A 20109-nucleotide genomic window follows, 5' to 3' on the forward strand; every position below is an offset into this window, starting at 1 on the left:
TTTTATTTATTATGGATTATTTTTATTATCAGCTATCTGAGGTTTATATAGCAATCTTATATAGTCTTGCTGCAAGTGGAGCAAAAACAAACAACCCCCCAACCCCAAACTAGGTAAGATATTATTAGCATTTTACTATATATTTCTATATTATACTTGTTGGAATGCCAGCTCCCTACTCGCTCCAGTCATCTTCTTCATCATTTTATTATTCACAAAGTCAATGCTCTAGGCGCTGTACAGTTTTGTGTAAGACATCACTCATTCCTGCCCACAGACTCTCAATTCTGTCACTATGCTTTGCTAGATGAGAGACATGGTTTTCAGCCGTGTCTCATTTCCTTTGTCACTCTCCAACTACCATAATTCTTAATGCTGTCGCAGCCCACACTCTTGAATTGAAAAGGATCTGGCACTGAAAAGGATCTTGTGGAAGCCAAGAATATGTCTCTGGTGGTGTGGCCCCCACCACTAGCTGAAGTTCCTTTCAGGTAGTCTGGAAGTAGCAGTTACAATTCCCTTCTAACGTTTGCAAATGTCCTTGCTTTGATTTCCCTTGTCATTTCAACATTTCAGTAAGGAACGTTGCAGGAGAGGTTCTTCAGCTGGATCGGAAAGCACTTGTGAAGCTGCGCTGCGAGCTGGATCATAGATGGGAAATGAAGACATCCATACCCTCAGGGCCAAGACAATATAAAACATAAATTCAATTGTATCCTTACTTCAAAGTGAGTCCCTTGGAAATCAGTGCAACAAAGTTCACACAGGGTTAAGCTATGTAAGAATTTATTCCATAAGAGCCATCATACATAAATGAGATGGCTAACTAGCTTGAGTGCAAATCAGCCCTTCTCTCAAAAATGTTTCTCTTTATGCTCAGGCAGGTGTTTCTCTTCTTGGGGAAGTCACCAAGTTCTGATGGGTGCTAGTATATGTGTGGGACCTGCTACCACAAGGGAATAGATTAGACCAGTGGTTTCCAATTGGGGGTCTGTGGCACCCCCACCCAGTGGTCCGTGGCACCATTCACATATCAAAAGCTACTATAGAGAAATCAAAATTTCCAAAAGTCCATGGCTTGGCTTTTGAAAATTGGGGCCCGCAGTTCTTAGCTAAGTGGGAACCACTGGACTAGACCTAATAATTCCGTACTTTTAACCAACCTAAAAAAGATCATTTATCAATCTCCTCACCTGAATTGCATAGAGGTTTATAGTTGGAGGCAGTATGATTCTGAATACTAGCTGCTGGAAATTGCAGGAGGAAAGTGTGCTCTTGTGCTCGGGTCCTGCTTGTGGATTTCCTGCAGCCATCTAGTTAGGCACTGTGAGACCAGGATGTTGGACTAGCAAGGACAGTGGCAGATCCAGCAGGCTTGTCTTGTGTTAATGATCAGAAAGTACAGAAGCCTTAGGAGTTGTGTGATTAAATCAGGATATATTTTCAAGCATCTCTGGCAGCTGTTTTCCAACTAGACTACATTTTTTATCTGCTGTTCTTTGACAGGCACCCCTGTTTCCTTCCCCCATCTTCATTAACAGCATGTCCCAAATGTACATGAAGTTAGAGTGAGATAAACAGATCAGGACCTTCATCTAAGGCTTCTAATAGCTGTGCATTCAAATTGCCTGAACTTTGCCACTAACAGAGGAGCCCAATAATCTACTCTGCACAGTTTTTCCTGCAAGTGTCAAGAACCATTAACGTAAGCAGTTGCTGTGACTAATCATGCTGCAAGCCCCACCCCCACAGCCAAAAGAGCCCAGATGGAGCACGTAATGAGGCCTCCAAATTACTTTTGGGTGTCTCCTTCCCTCCCTTACCCTTTTTAATGGGAAAACTACCATCATAATTGGACATGACAACTTCTAAATACCAAGTCCCAGGAAGGAGGAAAATATTTGCTCTCGCTTTTATTCAGTGACACAAGTTCAAACTTTTAATAGTGAAATATATATCATTGTTTATCCTGAATAGCAGCAAATGGTGTAATGTTGAGGAAAAGAAGCCCTGATCTAGATTGCAACACACTATCTGCGTGCATTTTAAAAACACCCCTCTTTAAAATACATGCTAAACTTATTTTGGTCAAAGCATGCCAGTTTGGGTGTATCCATTGCAGTTCTGTGGTGGAATTACTCTGCAAATATGGGTAAGTCCTCTCTAGCTTAGTTCTAGCATGTCTATTCCAAAATAATTCCCAGTGAAACTTATTTCCTAGAAGCCATGTTTAGGATTATATCCTTTCAGAGTTTTGAGGAAGACCATTGCTATTCATGTAATTCCTGCTGTGTTCAATGGAACTTACTCCCAGGTAAATGTGTGTAGAATGCAGCCTCTGTTTCTATGGATGACTTTTACCTAACATTCTGAACAACAGCTGTATGTTTTTAAAAATGGGCATCAGCCATTGCTTCTTCAACCCTGAATCCTACATGTAACCTGATACCTGCAAGCACTCAGCAGTCTAATTCAGTCTTCATCTTCAGACTTCATCTAAATGCAGACCTCAAGGCTTCAACATCCAGCCTACGTTTTGCTTAGGTTTCTATTGAGCAAGATCAAAACATATTCCAAAGTGTGAGCCACAATTAACAGAAGTGAAATTCTCTGGGGAAAGGAGGAGTGCAATTTCAGTTAGGAGTATCACCCTTTTCTCTAGCTCATACGAAAATAATAATATTTCCATCTCTTCCACCTTATTCCCTACTTTGTAGAAAGATGCATTTAGTAGAGGCTGCCAACATGGTTCATAGCCTGTAGAGGTCACTGTGGTCCTTAAAGAACTCGAATTTCAGGCCTTTGCATGTGATACACTTTATAAGAACACAAGAACAAAAGTCCTGCTCTTGTCCAACATTCACAAAGACCAACCAGTTGTTTATGGGAAGCTCACAAGTAGGAGAGTTTCACAAGAGTTGCTCATGTTTTCCAGCAACTAATATGTCTCTGAAACTGGAGCCAATGTATTACTATTATTATTAATTTTGCCCACACTCTAGGGTCCAGAGTGAATTACTTACAACATTAAAGCACGATACAGTGGTACCTCGGATTAAGAACTTAATTCGTTCTGGAGGTCTGTTCTTAACCTGAAACTGTTCTTAACCTGAAGCACCACTTTAGCTAATGGGGCCTCCTGCTGCTGCCGCGCCGCCGGAGCACGATTTCTGTTCTCATCCTGAAGCAAAGTTCTTAACCCGAGGTAATATTTCTGGGTTAGCAGAGTCTGTAACCTGAAGCGTATGTAACCCGAGGTACCACTGTACTGAAAACAGTTTAAAACAACTTATATATTGCCACTGTGACAAGTAGTCCTTGAGAGACCCATATTTCACAAATTCACTGATCCCCTCTTTAAAATCTTTCCCAGCTGGTTGCGGCCTCGTGGTAACAAATTAACTATATGATGTGTGAAGAAGCATTTCCCTTTATCTGTCCTGCAACTCCCACCTTTCAACTTAATTGGATGACCACAGGCTCTAGTCTTATGAGAGCAAAGAAGAAAAACTTCTCTCCATCCACTTTCCTCCCCCTCCCACATCATTTTATAGACCTCCATCAAATCCCTCCTTATTCAGCTTCCCACCCCCGCAAACCTCAAAAGCTCCAAGCATTGTAATCTTTCCTCATCATCTTTTGGTGGCCTCTCAGGGACTGGGCACTGACTGGCAACCAGGAGCCAAAATTTACAAGAGGCTGTGGAGGACACCTGAGAGACAGGAGAGACTGGCAGGCAGAAGTGGATTAAAGCATTATGCTAAAGCAGATTATGGGCTTCTTACTTAGAGCTGCCAGCCAATTAAATAAATCTAAGCCAATGAATGCTATGATTCTTAATTGACTGAATGATTCAACTTTCATCAAGGGTAGTTTTTCAAGGCAGCATCTTGGCAGCTCGACTGTTTCCATGATAAAATACTGGGCTTTTCATTGGCACTGTGAGAACAGGATGCTGGACTAAATGGGCCACTGGCCTGATCCAGCAGCCTCTTTTATGCATACACTAGGCAATAATAATATAAAAGTCTATTTCACAACTAACAGGGTTACTATTTTACTGGGTTTTTAAAACCAATTAGTCTATTACAAGTTGTAGCGCTAGACTCTATGCATCATTGACCCATAACTCTGCTTGCCTCCTAGTTACTTGACTTGACTAGTATTCACAAATACACAGAGAGCCTGCACAAATGCAGGCCTGTACACCTATTCACTTGCACAGCTCCCCTCCTTCAGATTCACCTCACCTCATCTTCCACAGCACAGACAGAACTCTCTTCCATATGGATGTCCATGTCAGAAACTCAAAACTTTCTGGAGACAAAAATATATGAAGGATCCTTTGACTTCCCCTACCTTTAGGTAAGTTCTTCAGGGCAACTTCTTCCTGAATGAGTTTCTCTCTACTTTCTGGAAAAAGCACGGATCACTTTTACCACCTTTTTACCTATTATTATTTCCTTCCAGTAAGAATCTGGTCATTTCCTCCCGGGTTTGTGCAGTCAGAATGTTCAAAGTTGCCAGGAATCTTAGCTTTGTCCAGGCAACTATTTCTCTATATACTCTGTTTAGAGGAGATAAAGGTATATTTAATATACCCGAGCAGTTGATTTCGTTAAGACCATTAAAGCTATGAGGTTTTGTTGCATAATGATACAGGAATCTAAAATGTTGCCACTGCAGAAGAGGCATATTGTAGATTTGATCAAAATGTTTACACATCTTGTTACTTTGGTAAGTAGACATTTCTTGACCCCTGGGGACTAACAGTGTTCTAAATAAACAGAAGCAGCATCCCCAATAACACTTCCATGGCAACCGTTGTGATCCAGTGTCAGTAATTTGATCACTGGAACCACTGTGATGAAAGAAGGGGAACTTTTCTTTGGGGCGGAGGGGGGTGCAGTTGTTTACTCAGTTTGTCTAATTCCTGATTTCAGCTTCTCTGTCTAGCCCAAATAAATAAAAGGGTAATAGAAAGGATTGCAAATAACACCTAGTCTAGCCAATGGAACTGTTAAGGGGGAAAATGCACTTTTGTTTTCTTTTGTAAGGGCTCCTTTAGCAAATTTGCAAATATGCACCCATTTTCTCTTATGCAAAGCTAAAAATAGTTCCAAAAGTGCTCTGGACCTTGAAGAAAGGGGACTCCTTATCATGAGTATTATTGAAAGCCATTATCAGCACTGCTGCAATACTGGTTATGGTACTAGATTTCAGCTTTTTCAAAGTACTTATTTAAAGTGCTGCAAAAACTTCCAGAACCAGTTCTTCCTGTGATGATGGCAGGACTTACAATGTGAATGTAAGTACAGTCGTACCTTGGAAGTCAAACAGAGTCCATTCCGGAAGTCCATTCAACTTCCGAAATGTTTGGAAACCAAAGTATGGCTTCTGATTAGCTGCAGGAAGCTCCTGCAGTCAATTGGAAGCCGTGGAAGCCCCGTCGGACGTTCGGCTTCCAAAAATAGTTTGCAAACCGGAACAGTCACTTGCAGCATTCGGGAGCCAAAACCTTTGGCTTGCAAGGCATTTGGGATGCAAGGTATGACTGAACAATGATCACTGACAACTCTGAAATACAGCCATCAACCCTCTAAACCAGGTGAGGCAGCCACCTCAGGATGCACAAGGGCAGCAGATCTGTATGTAGATCTTTCTTCCCCTTCTTATTCCCAATGTAGATCTTCCCTGACCTTCCCTGGCGGGGGAGAGGGGGAACCATTTTGCAGTTCGTCTCAGGTGCCAAAATGTCTTGGACCAACCCTGCTCTAAACTAATGTGCATAGACAGACTTTAAGAAGCTCAGTGCTGGGAGTAAAGAGGCCAAAATCTCCCTGTATGTGGTAAGCAACTTCTAAGTTCAAGAATCTCTGATCAGGGGAGAACAGGGAACTTAACCCTCCCCCCCCCCCCACTATTTCCTGTTTCAGATCATACTCACCAAGCTTCCCCCTGCAGAATTCCAAATTGGGCATGAAAGTGGTTCTCCTGATCTTTATAGATCAGGATTCCAAATAACAACACATACTTGGTATTCTGCAGAGAGAAATCCACGGGGGGAGTTGCAGGTGGGAAAATATTATGTAACCCCTCCCCTGCCACTTCTGTGATCTCTGTTGTTCCCTCTGGAAGCCACATTTCAATATTTGAAATTGTTGTCCTGATAATGTTACACGCCTCTGCCTATAGTATCTAGCGTAGACCTCAGTTTTCATGTGTTGAGACATTTAATTGAAAATGTCACTATGTTAAAAGCATGGCTGCTGTCAAAATGCACCTCTAGAGAGGGCTAAAATAACCTTCCATACAGTGGAATCTAAAGCAACCAGATGCTTGTCAACTGAATCTACCTTAGGTGTGTCTGTGTGTCTAGTTTTAGGCAAAGGACAAAACCAAACCTGCCTATAAATGTATGAGTTGCTAGTCCCAGCCAGCAAGATGTTAAGCTAACACGTATGAGGCCCAGGTGCTCATGAGTTTCCTTGTGGTTACAGCTGTTCCCCAGTTGTTGTGGATATGCAGTTGGCATTGTTTTGCCATTATCCTCTGAGCAGCTGAACAGTAGAAGATTGTACGGAAGAACAGAAGGACAGCATGTACTCATTTCGCTGTTGAATTCAGTGCTTTGTTCTCTGTACTTATCTCCCGTCCCAAAGGCCTCATGCTGATATGAAGCAACATGCAAAACGATTAGAAATTATAATACTCTATAACTAAAAGTAAAATCCAGGTACCCTCCTTTTTTAAAAAAGAAAATGCAATCAGTTCTGATTTTTGAAAAAGGGAGATGCTCCCTTGTTGGCTCCCTTCTTTAGTTCACATCAGAAATGGGATACATCCTTGCAAAAGGCAGGTACCTCTTCGACTGACACATCATTAAGTCAGCAGTGCAAACAGCGAGGCTCATAGTGGAAGTGGTGGTGAAGAAGGATTTGGGGTTAGTGAAGGTGACAAGCAAAGAACTGTCCCATTAAACAAGCATGTCAAATCTTCCAAAATAATCCTGCACACTACACATGCAGGGTCTGGGGAATACAGAAGTATTCTGCTTTGAGTCTACTTTCAATACTATGGGTGGAATTCAACATTATGTCTGCGCAAGCATATCAGCTTGCCAGATGGAATTATCCCCCTCTCCCCACATGCTTTTCTGGGGATTCTCCTGACACCCCCCCTTCCCTCGAGCCAATGGAAGAGGTGCAGTGGGAGGATGGGGGAACCCCTGTTGAGCAAACGGAAGCTGTGATGGAGTTTGTTAGGTGAATCCTGCCCACTGTGTTCACCTTGGCCAGCAAGTCATTGCTTTTCCCACCTGCCTTGCCCCACCCTCCAGCCCTAGGTGCCTTCATAAGGGACCTGTTTCCAGGGGAAGAACTGATGAGAAAGATGCTCTGTTTGCCATCAGTGGGTGGCTTGTTTCACCTCCGATGCCCCACCTCCAGCCTGAAGAACCTTCAGAAGAGAGTTGCTGCCATAGGCATTATGTGGACGTGTATTTTAATGAGCTGAAAAAAGTAAAAGATGATGAGTCATGATGGTGTGGAGGCTGTGAGTATGAACTTAATGCCGCTTAGTTTAGATTTTGGTTGCTAGACGTTGTTAATATTATTGTATAGATTATAAATGCTGTAGTGATTTATTAAGCATAGAATACGACTTTTGCTTTAAGTGTGATGTTTAGCTTATTTTGTTAGTTGCTGCTTTGTTAATAGTGTTTTATAGATCATAATTGTTTCAGGGATGATTTATTAATTATTCTATGTGATTTATGTGATGTTGTATGATGTTCTATCATGTTGTTGTTGTTGTTTAAGCCTATTTGGGATTCATCTGAATGAAAATAGAAATATAATCCATCCATCAATCTCTGTGCTATTTGCACCCCCATGTTGATAACCTACATAAACTGGAATATACATTTGAATTTTAAAGTAGCTCCCTTTTGCATGCCACTATACTGCATCAGCAGTGGTCACATATGAACATATTGGAGTTAGATCCAGATCAAGTCCACAACTCCATGCATAAATCTGGGAGCAACACACTGGGCCTTTCTTTTGACTTAGCATGAATAAGATTGCTCTACACATTAGTTGCACTTAACATGCATCAAAATCAATGGGACTTAAGTGGTGGCCAACTTTTCATGGTGATTTCACTTAGATCTTACTGCAACTAACCAACCCAAATAATCACACGATACACTTTCAGTTTTTTTGTGGGAAAATGTCCTAATATGGGCTGTTCGATTTGTTTTCTTCATTTTCAGTCTGCGCAAATATGCATTGCAATTAGTGCTGCTGGTTATTTTGTTGCTAAGGGTACACACACACACTACTTTCCAGTTCCCCTTGTAGCACTGCGAGGCAAAAGTTAACATAGCCCACATGTTCACTTCTTTGCTGACACAACAAAGGGGGAGGGAGAGCAGAGAAAAACAATTTGTCATTTGTGCTTCCACTGACTACTGCAATTCAGGTCAATCGGTCTGGATGCCTGAATGGGGCAAGAAAGATTGCTATAGGCAGAAATGGGTCAGTAATAGCTGAATGCTTTTCAAGCTGCACATAGCCTTTGCATTGGACACACGTTGCATGCTTATTTTAAATTATTTCACAAAACGTAGCAATTCCCATCATGCTGACACAGATCATAGGCAAACTTGTTGACTGTTTGCAAACACCCTTAGTAGACTTAGGAAGTTTCTTCTGTCTCTGTTTTAGTCACTATGACAAAACCTTTGACATGCCTTGACAAAAGCAGCAGCTTAGTGTGTGTTTGTTTCATAAAATTGCTATATAGCTCAATTGTAGAAGAAAAAAAGGAACCTCAACGTGGTTTACAAAGAAGATAAAACAATAAAATTATCACTAAATTTTTTTACAACCATAATCTAAAACATACAGAAAGTTAAAATTGCAATAGAATAGACTAAAGCAGAACAAAACACATATAAACTTTCTAAACATCTCGGTAGGTTTGTTTAAATATGAATGTCTTCATCAGGCAACAAAAAGAATACAGTGAATACTGTCTGATTTCAATACGCAGGGAGTTCCAAAGTGTCAGTGGTGCCACACTAAATGACCAAGTTCTTGCAGAGGCAGTGTTTTGCTCAAGTGCTATTTAAATCAAATACATTTACATTTCCTTACATTTATGTCCCACCTTTCTTCCATCATGAAACACAATGAGCTATGCATGTGGTTCCTAGGTCTCATCTCTAGTTATCCCATCCCAGACTTGCCTGAGTATGCCTTGGGTCTCACAGGGTATGCCTTGGGCCATATCCCGGGGGCAGTGCTGCATCACCACTGCCCTCTAGCAGTGCATTGTGCTAGAGTGGTCACATATGCAGCATATGACTATGTCACCAGTGGCCTCAGCCTACCAGATCTACTGTACTGGCAGCACACAGCATTAATACGTAAATCAAATGGAGTGGGATGCCTACTCAGAGCTGGGAAACATGCACCAAAGAGCCCTACAATACCATTCTCAGCTATGGAAATGGAAGCACAGGGTAGGGGGAAAGTATCTTGGCCATTTAAAATAATGGGGACAGAATGCATAGCTTCTCTACTGACTGTTTCCTGAATGGAAACAGTTGTGCAGCTACCAATCTGATTTTAGAAAGCTTGGACAGTCAGTCAGGAGAGTGTTGTGGCAAATTGCAATGCAATGCGCAGACTGAAAACGAAGAAAACAAATCGAACAGCCCATATTAGGACATTTTCCCACAAAAAACCTGAAAGTGAATCGTGTGATTATTTGGGTTGGTTAGTTGCAGTAAGATCTAAGTGAAATCACCATGAAAAGTTGGCCACCACTTAAGTCCCATTGATTTTGATGCATGTTAAGTGCAACTAATGTGTAGAGCAATCTTATATGGTGCAAGTGAGGGGTGTGAAGGGAAAGGGCAGCTGCTGTGGGAAAGCTAATTCCAATGGCCGGTTGCATCTGCCCCAGCCTCTAGATGCATTGTGCTATAAGTTAGTTTTTTTGTGATGAGTGAATGGCATAGAGTTCTGCATCTTTGGTTTTATGCAACACTTAGTCCCAGTTTGGATTTGAGATAGCAATAAATATTTTCACAAAGGCCTAATTTCCTTATGCAAAAGAGCAGTTGAGCAATCCCTCCCACACTTTCCTTTCCTTACCGGCTATTGCACATCCTACCAGAATCCAATTAGATCCAGATGTTTGGGAGTTTGTGTTTGTCTTCCTCCCCGCCCCCCTTTTGCAACTTCACCTAATATATCTGACTGGTATGGCAAAAAAGCTGAACGACCACAAGGCTTAATTTGTGGAAATCCATTTGTGTAGGCAACACATTTGCTCTCATCCTTAACAAAGCAGTTAATCAATATATGGCCCCAAAATAAATTTAAAAATTCTGCGATGTTAGTAGATTCCACCATCTGATGAGGCGATGCTTAACTAAACACTTTATTAATCTGATTTTTAGAGAGTGTTCAGATATAGCAGTCGTCTGATGGAGCAACATGCCTTGATGTTCCATTAGTGGTAGTTTAGAACATCTGTTAATCTTGCGGTGATAACTGAAGTCATTTTCTCCTGCCCATAAATCTAAATATAGGATCCCAGGATGCAATTTGTATGTTTTCTTGAACCCCACAAAAGAGATCAGAAGCAACTACAGAATTTTGACTTATCTGTCCTGCCCTTCATCAATCTTTGGAGGAGAAGACTAGATAAACTAGACTACGGTTGAAACCCATGTGGCATGAATTTGTGCTAAAGCCATTTGTATCTGCAAGAGGATTCTGGCTCTACCCTGTTAATTGGATTAAGGCTGGTTTGAAAACTTACTCTGACAATAGCTGAAGATTGGGCTTAGTCTGAATTCAGTTCTTCAGATAACTGCATATTCGACAAAACAAGCTTATTTTATTTTATTTTTTTATTTTAGCAATTGAATTAATTTGTGCTGAACTGCAAAAACTCTTCACTGACTTTAGCACTCCATATTGAGTAAGCGCAAATGATGAGCAGGTCTCTGGGAAATTAGAAGATTGTGTGTATGGCTGTTTATCAGAGGTAATGCATCAGCCTGAGGAGAAGCTGAGCTACCCTTTTGCTCTGTGTACTTGGGTACCAGGCAGCAGATGAAACAAGAAGATAGGCTTTGAAATATAAATGGAAAGGATCTTGGACAAACAACAACACTGTATGTTTACTAAGGCTTACTAAGAAGTAGGACCCCAAGGTGGTTATCACCAATGGAAGCTAAGGCCCGGAAAAGACTCAATATGGAGGCCAAATGGCCGAAATATTGGGAAATAATAGAAAAAGATGGAGATAATTGGAGGTTGCAGAGTTTGGAGAAAATAAAAGATAAAGTGCGAGATTGGTTACATTATGCTCAGATCAAATAAGTTTTCAAGTTGGATAAAAAGATAGGATTCCAGGTGGAAAAATCAAAGTTAGAAACGGAATTGTTAGAACCTAAGACTAAGGTACTTTCAAGAATGTATAATTTGCTGCTAAAATGGAATACACAAGATGAAACGGTCAAATCGGCTATGATAAAATGGGCACAGGACATTAGGTACAATATCATGTTTGCTGACTGGGAAAGGTTATGGACCACCGGTTTGAAATTCACGGCATGTAATGCCTTGAAAGAAAATATTATGAAAATGATATATAGGTGGTACATGACTCCAGTCAAGCTTGCAAAAATATACCATTTGTCTGATAATAAATGTTGGAAATGTAAAGAAACTGAAGGAACGTTCTTTCACCTCTGGTGGACCTGCCCTAGAGTTAAGACTTTCTGGGAAATGATATATAACGAATTGAAAAAGGTATTTAAGTATACCTTCCCTAAGAAACCAGAGGCCTTTCTTTTGGGCATCGTCGGCCAGAGGGTGTTAAAGAAGGACCGAACATTTTTTATGTATGCAACAACAGCAGCAAGGATACTTGTCGCCAAGCACTGGAAAACCCAAGATTTGCCCACACTGGAAGAATGGCAGATGCAACTGATAGACTATATGGAGCTAGCAGAAATGACTGGCAGAATCCGAGACCTGGGAGAAGAGGCTGTGGAGGAGGACTGGAAGAAATTTAAGGACTATTTACAAAAATATTGTAAATTGTATGAATGTTAAGAAAGATGTAAGATTATTAACAATAGGGCACCATTAAGCTAGTTAAAAGGAATATGAAGATAAATGAAAATATAAGAAAAGATAAATTTTGGATAAATATTATGCTAAAATTAAGCTTTTAAGCTTTGGGTAAAATTATCTAAAATTAGGGACACAATACTGGAAAATTATAATATAAGAATTGAGACAAGGTGATAAATTGCTGGGTAAAGCTCGAAAAACTTGGAACGCAGGAACGAGAGATGCGAGGAAGTCCAAAGAAGTGAAGAAAATGTGGTTATTGAAAAATTATATGTTATTTTGTTTGTTTTTTCTATTGTATTAAGAAAATCTTTAATAAATATTAAAAAAGAAGAAGTAGTAAGCCACTTACTAGGGAGTAGGTCCCATTGAACTTAATGGGAATTACTTCTGAGTACATATGCAAAGGATCACACTGCTGAATAATGCTGTTTGCAGGTTTTAATTATTTGGCTTTTCTGAACACTGGTCTGTGTATTAGGTGGTGGGCCACATTGGCTATCTAGTGTATGAAGGTCCAACAAAGGAAGGTGAACCCCCCCCAGCAATACCATAATGAAAAGTTTGTTGAAAATTATTCATATCTAAAGTTTGCAAATATTTAATACATACACCTTCTACTCTGAAAGCAAATCAGGAGACAGTGACTACAAATTTACACACACACCCCTCCACATGCTGTGAAGCTACAAGCATTAAGTTGCTCTGTAATTATAATGCCTCAAAGAAGAAAGTTTTATAATAGCAGTTTTCTGACTCTCAGCTATTAAAATCCATGGCACAAAATGAAAGAACATGATTCTAAACAACCCTGAGCTTTTAATTCTGCTCTGTAGTAGAAGGCAAAAGCTTTTTTTTCTGAATTGTGCTGATGTAATTGAAATAGTCAAACATTTGGAAAAACTGTAAACATTTTTTGCTGCTCCCAACTGGTAAGAAACCTTTACCATTTGTCCTTAAATTTTACTGACACATTTCAAAAGCGCCTAACAGCTGCTATTCTAAAGGCTGGAATCTTATAAAATAGCAACCTCACTTGTTTAATCTAACTGATTTATGGAACTTAAATGCTGCTTTCCAATTCTGCAAGGAAGACTTCTTTGGACACATTTTAATTATCCCAAATGACTTTCTTTGCTCTGTTCTATTTTGAAATCTCCTGGATAAACAATCTAACCAAGTTGACTGTCACTGTTCGCCTAAACCAGCTAGTAGCTCGGGTGTAATTGTTATGCTGGATAACATTTGAAGTTAACATTAGGGTGCTGGTCTTCATGCATTTCCTTTCAAAATAAAATATGAAAAAAGGGGGATTAAAATGCACTCTTTTCTATATGCTAGTTTTATTTCAAAATATATTTTTATTGGAATGTTGTTACCACTTCTCCACCCTAATGAAGGTTGCAGTTTAATAAATGTTAATCAAAATTTAGAAGATGATTTAGAGGAGAGTCTTTTCCAGCACATTCCCCCATAGATAATATATAGGGGGCTGCATGATAATGTCTGCAGGGCCAGAGGCAAAAGTAGGCAGAGTAATGCATGAGATTCTGACCTTTGTATAGTAGGCTATGTTCCAGCCACACAAGTCAGAGGTTGCTACCACGGACACAAACCTCCCAATACAGGCAAACAAGAGTATTATAATTCAGGGGCCCATTCCACTAAAACAAAAGGTGCTTAAGATAGGTGTAAAGCTGAGCTAGTGAGGGGTGTGGTTTGGGGAGCCCCAAGAGATGGTGGGGGAAGAGCATGCAATTCCAGGGGTTGGGTTGCTCCTTGTGCCCCTGCTGTTCAATACTGGAGCAAGGAATACTTGAATGAAAGTTTAAACCCCAAGAGTGCAGGCATGTGGTCTTTCTTTCTTTCTTTCTTTCTTTCTTTCTCATTCTCTCTCTCTCTCTCTCTCTCTCCACACACACCCACACCCACACCCACACCATTCATTTTAACTCAGGTGTAAATTGCTCCCTGTGCCCTTTTAACGCAACCATCAACTTGAAAACAACAAAATATGGGAGAGGATTGAATATCCAGCAGAACCACCAAGCCCAGAATAATGCCTAAGAGTATGCAGTAAAACAGATTAAGGGGGAAAGTTTTCCGTTTTTTAGAATACCCCTTTGAAGCAAACTGTGACCTCAGAAAACAAATGTGTGTGTTTTTGGACAAAAACTGCAAACAGACAACAGATAAGGTGTATTTAAAGAACAGTCAAAAGTTTTGGAAAGCCACTTTGTCACATACTGTATAAAGTGGATGGAAAGGTAAGTGATGCATGTGCTGGAAGTTGGGAGGGAATTTCTCAGTCTGTTTAAAGAAGCATTATATAATGCTTCCCCGCCCCCCATTTAATAACCTCCATTGCATCATTTAACCTTTACATGTTTCTAGCTTCACATTTGGCTTATTATCACCTGAGAAGAAACTACTAATTCTGAGTAGTTTGAGGGTCTCCCAATGAGAAGGGTGTCAGTGTACATCTGAACGGATTTTTAAAAAAACGTTCCTCCTTTTATAATCCAGAGAACAATAACAGGAAAGGGATTAATAGGAGAGGATGGAGGATTAAAAAGAGTCTGCTTCCCCCCCCCAATCCCTTATTTCTGTTCCTTGTTTATAAATCTTGAGTGCTGCTCACCAGATGACTGACTGTATCTCACCACAGCAAAGCCAACATTATTTCAAATGGTCACATCAGTTTCTAAGATCCCAAGCCCTCAAGATTATACACTTCTTCCATTGTTTCCGCTTGATGCAAGCCCCCCCCCCCACTCTTTAGAAGAGGCTTTTCCTTTTCATTCTTATAAACTTCAATTAAGAAGTTGATGGCTCTCACATTTCAGAGTGTATGACCCAGCGGACGTTGCACTTTTTGCCTTTATTCATTCGGAGAGCAAAATGAAATTCAGTCTACAGCGGCTGACTGAATATATTCTCTCTGACGTTTCTGCTGCAAAACAGAGCAGTACCTGAGGGCTTCAAACACAGCGGGGAGCAAAACTTCCAAGTCTTGTAGAAATCAAATAGCAAGCCTTTGTGATAACTTAAACCCTTTTATTAAAAAAAAAAGTAAAAAGTTATCAGCTCAGATATCTCTGGATTGCAACTGTAACTGAAAACCTCATGTTTCCACTGCTAATAAACAGAAATAACATTTCTCATTCAAGGGGCAATAATGAATATAGAAATAATTTCACACACCCCCCAATCCACTTTTGAAAGAATGGTATCCCATGTCTCACCCAGCTATAGAACAATGATGTAATTATTATCTTAACTTACAGAATAAATATTTTGGACTGGACTCAAGGGCCAAAATATATGTGTGTGAATGTTGTAGCTAGCCTTGCTTTTTAAGAGAGGGTAGCTCATTCAATGGCCTTGAGCCAGTCACCGTTTTGCAGGAATTATGGTGATCTCTTTTACAGCATTACTTTCAGAGTGGTGAGTGTTCCAGAAATGGTAATGGAGTATGTGTGGAAAGGGTGCAATGCTCCGTGTATCTCACTGGTGCTCGTGCGATAGCCATGCTTGGCGAAATGGGATGCTTAAAGTGTTACAACATTGTTTTTATTTGTAGGAGTTTAGGGGCAGCAGTACACCACATGATAGTGTTTTATTAAAGTTTCATAGCACAGAGCGTAGTTTTTAATTCTATTTTTTGTTTTGCACATGGTATGTGCACAGCCTTAAACATTTGGCAGCTGCACTCTTTCTTGCTGCACATTGCCTCCATGGTTATTCTCCCTTTCCTTCCAGTTCCAGAAGCATGTTTGACAAAGAATGAGGAATCTTTCTTCTACTAAATCAGGCATGTCCAAAGCTCAACAACTGTGGGGTAAAAAAAGGTCAACAACTTTGGTTGGCCCTTTGGTCAGCCCTTACGGCTCTTCACTTTATCAAATCTGGCCCTCTTTGAAAAAAGTTTGGACACCACTGTACTAAATGTTTTGGAGAAAATGTCCATAAATTACACTATTTATTAGTATAATTGGAAAGTATGAAGCGGGAGGCATATTTTGGAAGGAATATACAGACATTCTTGCAATGTGGTTGTAAGCCCATGTGACCAACAAATGTGCAATGTCATCTATGCGAAGCCAATTTCTCACATTGCAACATTTGCTTCCACATAGTTACATTCACTTTACAAATTATTCCCAGATAGTATTCTTATTATTATCATCATTTTTAAAAAAACAATTAAAAAGTAGTCTGTCATGCATAATTTTTCTTACTGGAATTAATTAAGGAGATCAACTACAAAACCGTTTGTTGTTTCAGAAAATAATGTTGGAATACACAATTCTAAGGCTTTTCCTACATAGTTTTTTTCATCTGATAGTTTTATAAGGTCTCAGTGAATTCCAGTAAATTATATATGAGAAATTTAACCGCTATACCAGGGTCTGCCTTTGTCTGAGACCCCATCTTTTTGATACATTTAAAGCAATATCCAGTGGCGTAGCGTGGGTTGTCAGCACCCGGGGCAAGGCAAGTAATTTGCACCCCCTAACCCTAACCCCCAGATGTTGTGCCCGGTGCGGCCGGCCCCCCCTGCACCCCCCACGCTACGCCACTGGCAATATCATATGATTTAAAACAGTCATGGCATCCACCAAAGAGCCCCAGGAAGGAGGAACTCTAGTTTGTGAAGTGTGCAAAAAATTGTTAGGAGACTGTCTAACAGAGCTACAATTCTCAGAGTAGTTTAATCACCAATCCCTCTTTCTAGGGGACTCTGGGAATTGTAGCTCTATAAGATGAACAGGGGTCTCCTACAAACGCTCAGCACCCTTAACCAACTACAGTTTTCAGGATCCCTTAGGGAAGTCATGACTAGCAGAGCCTTCCAAACTTTTCATGCTGGTGACACACTTTTTAGACATGAATCATTTTGCCACACAGTAATTCAGTTTAGCATCCGTTCTGGGAGGAGCCCAAGGAGCGTTCACACGACACACCTACACACTGCGGCTGACACACTAACCTGTCATGACACATGGTTTGGAAAGCTCTGATTTAAAGTGTTAGGAGACTGCTTTAAATGTATAGTTCAGGTGGGGTCTCAGTCTTGCTTATTCTATATCATTACAGAGTTATTTGGATATCTGATATTATAATTAACATTATTTTTTTAACTGGGTCTTGTTTTGTTACTTTCTACTACTTCCCAGGTTTACACTGCTTCAGTGGCGTAGTGTGAGGGTGCAGGGGGGGCCGGCCGCACCGGGCGCAACATCTGGGGGTTAGGGTTAGGGGGCACAAATCCACAGGTTAGGGGGCACAAATCCACGGGTTAGGGGGCGCAAATTACTTGCCTTGCCCCGGGTGCTGACAACCCACGCTACGCCACTGCACTGCTTCACTGGGCTTGTCTTCCCGTAAGACACACTGAATTCAATGGATCTTCCTCCAAGGTAAGTGTATATCGAATTGCAGTCTCATTTGGTTTTCAGCTCTTCCGCTGTAGCATGCCACAGGCTTTCTGATTGTTGAGAGTTAAGGGGAAAATAGCAAAAATATTTGTGCTGACTTCAGAATGCTGCAGATTAAGAGCAGATGTATTCCCCAAGCATGTGTTTTAGCTTTCATTGATGTGCTCTGAAGAACATTCTGTAGGCCAGGAAGTATATTGCATTTGCTAATTGTGGGCAACTTGGCAGATGGGGAGCTAAAAATAATGTTTTTATGTTTTATTACTGTAAATTATTTTGTTCCGCCTCTCAAACAGAATATATCTGGTGCATTTAATCTATCGATCAGTTTTGCATTACACTTTTGCAGTACTTTCCAACAGAGTTGTCATCAAGGCACCAGTCAACTTTCTGTGCTAAACCAATTAATAGCATATATTTCCACAATCCACCCTCCCCCCATCTTTCATGACTAAGAGACAGGGCCAGCCCACCCATGAGGCAAGGTGAGGTAACCACCTCAGGCAGCAGGATGCACAGGGGCAGCAGATACCAATGCAGATCTTTATTTCCTTCTTTTACCTGATGTAGATATTCACTCACCTGTTCTTCCCTGGTGGGGAGGTAGGCACCATTTTGTGGTATGCCTCAGGGGCCAAAAGGTATTGGGCAGGCCCTGCTAAGAGAGAATAGAATTAAAAGGAAGCACTAAGAGCACACTCCTAAATAAGGAGGAGGAGTGAAATAATAATATAGCGGTACCTCTAGTTATGAACTTAATTCGCTCCGGAGGTCCATTCTTAACCTGAAACTGTTCTTAACTAGAGGCTTTCGCTAATGGGGCCTCTTGCTGCCGCTGCGCCGCTGGCACACGATTTCCATTCTCATCCTGGGGCAAAGTTCTTAGCTTGAGGTAACTCTTCCAGGTTAGCGGAAGAGTTTTATTACTGTAAATTAATCTGAAGCGTTTGTAACCTGAGGCGTTTGTAACTCAAGGTACCACTGTAATGATAATAGTTGTGTATCCCTACCAAAGGACCCCTAGGCGGCAATTAGCAAAGTGTTAAAACAGTACCTTTAAAAAAAAAGGATGTATATTAGGGCTGCCATATATCATAAAGTGAGAATCTGGAAACAAAAGTTGTTGAAATTTTTTTTTTTGGGGGGGGGGGGGAATCTCAAAAAAAAGAAGAAGATTTTGAGCTACTGTACAGGAAATTCAACAAAATCTACACTTTTGGCATACATCCAGATTTTCCTGTACATTTAAGCAATTTTGCCCAAACACTGTTTCTGACGGCCAAATCCCAGCTTTATCTAGGAAATTCCAGACATATATCCTTCATGAATCTGGTCCTTTTTCTTGCCCCTGATGCAGCAGTGGAAAATTGTCTCTAAATGTGACAGACTTGGCTCAGGGGTTCAGTCCCCTGCTGCTTCTTCTTAGGTAAGCGACTCATCCAGTACCAGAAATGTTTTCGGTCAGCAATTTCAAACATGTTTTCCTGTACTAATAAGTTCCTCTACTTCAATTTACATCCTGATATGGGTGAGTAAACCTGATCCTCTTGTATCTATTTAAAATGATGTGTCAATAAATAGACAGTATTCTAGCTCAGATTTAGCTGCAGGATTTTGAGAATGTGATACTAGATACAGAGCCATAATGAAATGGATTGGGTTTTCTCCTTTGTTGCCACCCACTAGGTCCCTGTTAAAGGTCCCCCCCCCCCCCTCTGTGGAGCATAGGTTGCCTCCATTTGTAGCAAAGCATAAGGCCTAAACCAGGGTTGGAGATATTTTTCTGTTTGACAACAGCATTCCATTTTAGACAACCTTCTGGGGGCCATATTCTGGTGGTGGGCAGGGCCAGAGGGAAGTAGGCAGAGCAATTAATGTGAATTTTACTTTTGTAGACTAGTTTCTACACACACACCACACACACACACATACACACACACACTTCTTTCTTGTCTTTCATCCAAGCAAGCAAGAGGCATTATCAGAGTTATTTTAGACCCATAAAGACATTCAAAGAGAAGCATGACCAGTGAGAGGTATGGCCTGAATGCTAGAAAGAGGCCTTTAGGGCTGCATTTGTTCCCCAGGCCTAAGGTTCCTCACCTTACAGACTTCCAATAGGAAACGGCTTCTAGTTCTATTTCTTTTCTATCCATGTGTTTCATCCTGAGGCAGAATGTGAATGAGACTAAAAATGAATAGGACCCCTGGGTCACATTATAATTTGAGGAGGCCCCAAAATATGTCATACTCCTAAAATGAGAGGAGGAGAGCTGCAAAGTATGGATAGGATTGCAGCTTAAATCAATTAACACAGCCTAAAATGTTTGGTAGGCATATTGGCATGCTCAAAGTAGCTTACTGACAGGGAACACTTAGAAGATATACCAGCCAAGAACCTAAACAAGAACTTTATTGTTCCTCTCCAACAAGAACAAAGCGGAAACAGGAAAGTCTTGACTCCACCCAGAGTCAAATAAAGCCCAGTGCCATCGAGCGACCAT

The 20109-nt window shown here is 40.8% G+C and overlaps 1 long non-coding RNA gene across 2 annotated transcripts; it reads right to left on the reverse strand.

Annotated features, from left to right (window-relative positions):
- Nucleotides 1-130: 130 nt before the first annotated feature.
- Nucleotides 131-19765, reverse strand: LOC310846426. 2 transcript variants are annotated; one of them, XR_014565289.1, is made up of 3 exons: nt 19709-19765; nt 18188-18260; nt 131-676 (listed from the first exon to the last, which is right to left on the reverse strand). It is a non-coding gene; the product is annotated as an uncharacterized lncRNA (long non-coding RNA). The 2 variants fall into 2 exon arrangements; XR_014565290.1 differs by lacking the exon at nt 131-676 and adding an exon at nt 2542-4413.
- Between the last annotated feature and the right edge of the window lie 344 nt (nt 19766-20109).

This window comes from Podarcis gaigeae (assembly GCF_964106915.1).
Source record: "Podarcis gaigeae genome assembly, chromosome: 6".
Lineage (NCBI taxonomy): Eukaryota > Metazoa > Chordata > Lepidosauria > Squamata > Lacertidae > Podarcis > Podarcis gaigeae.